The sequence below is a fragment of the Myotis davidii genome, unplaced genomic scaffold, assembly GCF_000327345.1.
Source record: "Myotis davidii unplaced genomic scaffold, ASM32734v1 scaffold570, whole genome shotgun sequence".
Taxonomy (NCBI): domain Eukaryota; kingdom Metazoa; phylum Chordata; class Mammalia; order Chiroptera; family Vespertilionidae; genus Myotis; species Myotis davidii.
Window position 1 is genome coordinate 4977632 of NW_006283631.1, and position 5498 is coordinate 4983129.

At 45.9% G+C, this 5498-nt stretch overlaps 1 pseudogene; it reads left to right on the forward strand.

The window, feature by feature from the left end:
- The first annotated feature begins 4116 nt into the window (after positions 1-4116).
- Positions 4117-5068, forward strand: LOC102762578 (annotated as a pseudogene).
- Positions 5069-5498: the final 430 nt, after the last annotated feature.

Here is a 5498-nt window from a genome sequence, read left to right on the forward strand (position 1 = left end):
TCCCAGTCTCCCTTGCAGCTCAATGTGTCATGTGATTGAATTCCAGCCAATGTTACTTCTGCCTACAGGTGCCACTTTCAGGCCTGGTCCACAAAGTACCTCCACTGATCCTCCACCGTCTCTGTCCTGTCTGCTGGATCAATGCCAATACTCAGCCACTATCCACCTTAGGAAACGCAGGCTGATCCCAACTTTCACCTGATTGGAACGTCCTACCCCTTGAATGGACTTAAATGAGTAGAAAATAATGTCAAGTCGTTGAGGTTTCAGGATTTAGCAGGAAGGGTTACCTTTCATATAATCATGGCCTTTATGTTGCAAACGGCATCTGCCTACCACCTACCAATAATGAGCACTTAGTAGCCCTTCCTGGATTGGGAGGGAAAACTCGATATATGATCTGGAGCCCAGTTTAATTTCCTGGTGACTGAAGAAATATTTGGCAAGTTTCTGTCTAAAACTAGTTTGCAATATGTGTGCCAATGCACACAAAACCCTCCATTTCTCTTGCCTCAGAAAGGTGACATTTCTCATCGCCAGGGAGGCCGTGGGGGAGGGAAGCGTGGTCTCAACCATCAGCTCCAGAGAGATGTGAGTCAGTTCTCCTTGGAACCATGCTGTTTCCTCCTCCCACTGAGCAAACACACATAATACAACCATGAGCCACTTAGTGACAACCACAAGCTAAAACTGGAAAGGCCAGGGCAGCTGTTGCTATGGAACCTTTACATCCTCTGAGAGCAGGATTCTTCACAGGCTGCTCATTCAACCATTGTTGAATGTTCTTGCACTCACCTCAGGTTGATTCTCAACACCAGATCTTCCTGCATGAATGCAAGCCAGGTTGCTAAGCTCATGGATTACCTGCTGCCCTGCTGGCAGGAACCGAGTGCACCAAAGCTCACTGTATGTGGAGAACTGCCTGTCCACACACAGGACCACAGCTGATCCTCTGGAAATGGATGAAGTAAATGATTTCTAGGAAGTCATGGAGTTTTAATAGCAGAAAGGAAATATCAGAAACAACGCTCAGTGTACCTACTCTCCAGTTAAAAAGAGACATTTATTAAGATGGTAGAAATCACTCTTAAAAGACTATAGCTAAATGTTTATTCATGTGTTGATTTGTTCTACTAAATGTACGCAGGCATTTCAAATTAATAGGTTCAGGCAGCTATGGTTGACACTGATGGTTTTAAAAGCTCTTTGTATTGTATCCCAAAATCACTTTTTCCCAGAAGGTTGGTGATTGTATAAATCCCTTAAAAGCCTCTGTAAGAACACAAAGATCTCTGATAAGTACTGCTTGAGCTCAGCAGTCAGGTACTAGGTGAAGAGTCCATTTTCCCCAGATATTTTAAGAGTCACCCTATCCTTAATTATCTTCATAACACTTAAATACACCATACACAGTCAGGGGTCACACCTCAACCCTTATTTCAGAGTGTTTGAAAACAAAGTGCATTGCTCTTTCAAATCACTTGTGCTGTAGTACCTCATTTATTTTTTACAATGGTCCTTTCTAATGCTATTAGTCTTCTTTGCAGTCGAAGAAATTGAGACTCAGGAAAGTTAATTAACTTACCCAACGATTTGTTTAACTATAGAACTCAATGCCATAGATTTCATATAACACTGTGTAGTATAGAGAAAGCAATGAAATAGGCGCTCTCAAATATTGGCAGTGGGAAGGTAAAGTGAGAAAATATTTCCAGACAGCAACTGCATTAATAATAAATATGACTGCATACATACATATGTAATATTAGCACATAATATTCACCCTTTCATTCCACTTCTACAAATAGAGCCTAAGAAAATAACCAGAGAGTTTGCTAATCTGCTTATTTGGCCATCTGGGGTGATGCTGCTTAGAGTTATTAATTTAATAACTTATGTTGTTCACATAATGAATAAGTCCTATGTGGAAGAATCCATTTGACAGTTGAAGTCACATAAGTAGAATCTAATTCAATTTAGATTGACTGAGGAGTCGTTACTTTTTACTCTCCTTTGGTATTCAACCATATGTATCTCGGTGCTTTTTTAAAAAAAATATTTTTATTGATTTCTGAGAAGAAAGGAGAGGGAGAGAGAGATGGAAACATCAATGATGAAAGAGAATCAATGATTGGCTGCTTCCTGCAAGCCCCACTCTGGGGATCAAGCCCACAATCCAGGCATGTGCCCTAACCAGGAATCAAACCATGATCTCCTGGTTCATAGGTCGACGCTCAACCACTGAGCCACACCAGCTCAGTGCTTTTTAAATCAGCAGATGGATTCGAAAACTGTGGTACAGCTACACAACGGAATACAATGCTGCTGTAAAAAAGAAGGAACTCTTACCATTTACAATGGCATGGATGGAACTGGAGAGCATTATGCTAAGTGAAATAAGCCAGTCATATAAAATTACAGAATTAAAAAAAATTACTCATTCTTTAATTCAGATCTCCCTAAGTGTGTGTCATAGAACACTTAGTTCAGCAGTTCTCAACTGTGGGTCAAGACCCCTTTAGGGGTCGAACAACCCTTTCACAGGGGTCGCCTAAGACCATCGGAAAACACATATATAATTACATATTGTTTTTGTGATTAATCACTATGCTTTAATTATGTTCAATTTGTAACAATGAAATTGGGGGTCACATATTGCTACTTATATAAATGTTCTCATATAATCATAGTAATGACTCAAATTCCTGTAGCAAGGGAAGTTAAAGCTGCTAACTTTACATGAAAATATTGATCCAGCCTAGTTCCTTATTATAAAATACAAAAAAAAATAGGACATTCAAGTATTTTTCCTTAATGAAGGTGCCAGGCGTCCTTTCCTTAAGCTAGAATTAGGGGAAAGTATATTCTTTCTGTTCCACTGAAGTTCTTGGAAGTCATATTCAATGTAAGTATTTTGGGGGTATCTACTTTGTGCCTAACTAGTCCTGTTCTAGAAACTACTAAAGAAATTAATTCATGGGTCAGGTTCATAAAAAGTTTACAAGACCTTTAGTTAAACAAGAGTTGGGAAACAAATGAGAAACAACACAAGAGAGTTTTAAGTGCCAAATCATATCACGTGTTAGAGCCAGGATGTGTCTTTAATTCTTGTCTTCCCGGGCCCTATCTGATGGTGCTTTAAGTGTGGGGTTAAATTTAGATCCTAGTAGCAATAAAATGAAACATGGGAAGAGTCTGAATGTAGAGATGAAACACACTGAATGCAATGGCTTCTCTTTTCTCTCTTGTGGAATTATATTCCAACCAGAACAGTGCCTTAGAATGAATGTGCCAAATTGCTCTGTACCTATGTAATCTGTATACAAAAAGCCAGCTACCTTAACCACCAGAGACCAGAACACCACGGCCCCTCGCCCAGGCTGGGCCTGCCCCCCACGGAGCGGCTATGGGTGCCCCTGAACAACGCAATAGGGTGCGAGTTTGATGGGGAAAAGTGGAAGAAATAGGGGGGAAGGTCTTAAGGGTCTGCGGGGTTTAGGGCGGTTGGCCTGGAGTAGGTTTGGCGTGTGCTGGGGAAGGAAGAGGAAGATCCGATTGGAAAACGGCTCAGCACAGTACCTTTCTCATTGCGAACCAGACGGCGCCAGCTGTGGACTGAATGGGCAGTTGTCTCATGCGTGCGCTTGGAAACCCACATACATGTTCATGGCAGCGGCAGAACTCCCGAAACTTCACTGATTCCAAACAGTAAACAGCTATCAACGTCAAAGAACAGGAAAATCCTCTCCAACTAGCGGCCTGGACTTGCAAAGGTGACTGAAGGAAACACCACTTAAGGAGGAGCTAGGAAAACCGGAAGTATGCGACCAGAGGATGGTGGGATTGTGGAGGACGGCTGGGTGACCAGAGGATGGTGGGATTGTGGAGGACGCCTGGGCGCCTAGAGGATGGTGGGATTGTGGAGGACGCCTGGGCGCCTAGAGGATGGTGGGATTGTGGAGGACGCCTGGGCGCCTAGAGGATGGTGGGATTGTGGAGGACGCCTGGGCGCCTAGAGGATGGTGGGATTGTGGAGGACGCCTGGGCGCCTAGAGGATTGTGGGATTGTGGAGGACGCCTGGGTGCTCAGGTGAGACCGTGAGCCTCTTACTGCGCATGTACATAGTCAGCCCTATAGTCTCTGTCTCACAGTATTTGGACCTGACTTCTGGCGGGAAATTATTTCTGTTGAGGTTTGCTGTTCCCTTGTGGGAAGGAAGATCAGAAATAAAGGTTTCATTTGTTACTTGGTTTGAAGCGGAGGACAAGAGCCGCGAGTACGACCAGTTCTACGAGGAGTACACGCGCACCTCCCAGGAGCTGCCGATGAAGCCACCGCCATCGAAGCTTTCAATGGACCCATCAAGATCTTCCAAGAGCAGGGCCAGACTCGAGAGAAGGGCAGCAAGGAGTATCCTGAGCGCTTCCGGCGTGAGGGCAATGGAACCGAGATGCAGAGGATCCTTCTGAACTCAGAACGGCTCAAGTCTCGCATCGCGAGATCCACGCCATCCCCGAGAGCCTCGCGAAGCTGGAACAGGAGCTGCCGACACAGGCCCTTGAACAACCGGGAGATCGATGAGCGCAGGAACAGCCTGAAGCCAGACCTCATGCAGCTGCGCACCATCCGAGACCAGTAGCTGGTATGACTCACCCAGAAAGGCTTCCGCCAGAAGAAAATCAGCGAGTGGTTGGGAATCACAAATGAGACTGAAGACCAGTATGCACTGATGGAGGGTGAGGGTGACCTCCCCACCTTGAGGAATGAACCTGGTATGTGGGCAAGATCAGCCGCACGCAGGCTGAGGAAATGTGGAAGGGCCTTCCTCCCCCGTGAGAGCAGCAGCGGGGCTGCTGTGCCTGCTCTGTGGTGGTGGACGGCAATACCAAGCACTGTGTCATCTACCGCACGGCCACTGGCTTGGGTTTTGTGGAGCCCTACACCCTGCACGGGTCTCTGAAGGTTCTGGAGCTGCATTACCAGCACACCTCCCTCCTGCAACACAAGGATGCACTTACTGTCACACTGGCACATCCTGTGCAAGCCCCAGCCCCGCACCCCCACTGACTCATACAGAGCAGGACTCCATCTTTCTGTCTGTCTGTCTCTCTTCTTTATGGATCTTTCTCTGTCTCAATCTCTCTCTTGCTTTCTCTGAGTCTTTCTCTTCCTGCCACTCTTTCTATCCCCATTTCTGTCCTCTCTCTCTTAGTCTCTGTACCTCTAAGTCTTCTTTAGAGGACCATACCTCCTCCACCCCATGCCCAAGCCATAGACCTGGGGTCGGGGCAGGAAGAAGGCAGGAAGGAACTTCGCTGGGCCACTTCCAAGAACCTCAGCTGTGACATTTGGGGCCGGGTGGTCCCGCCCCACAGACCCAACTTCCCGTCCAAACCCTGAAGTGAAACCCGAACCGGTTACCCCCACATGGAGCTGCAGCCCAGAAGCCCTCCTCCCACAAAAGCAAAATTATTAAAAATAACCTCAAGAGCTGGGC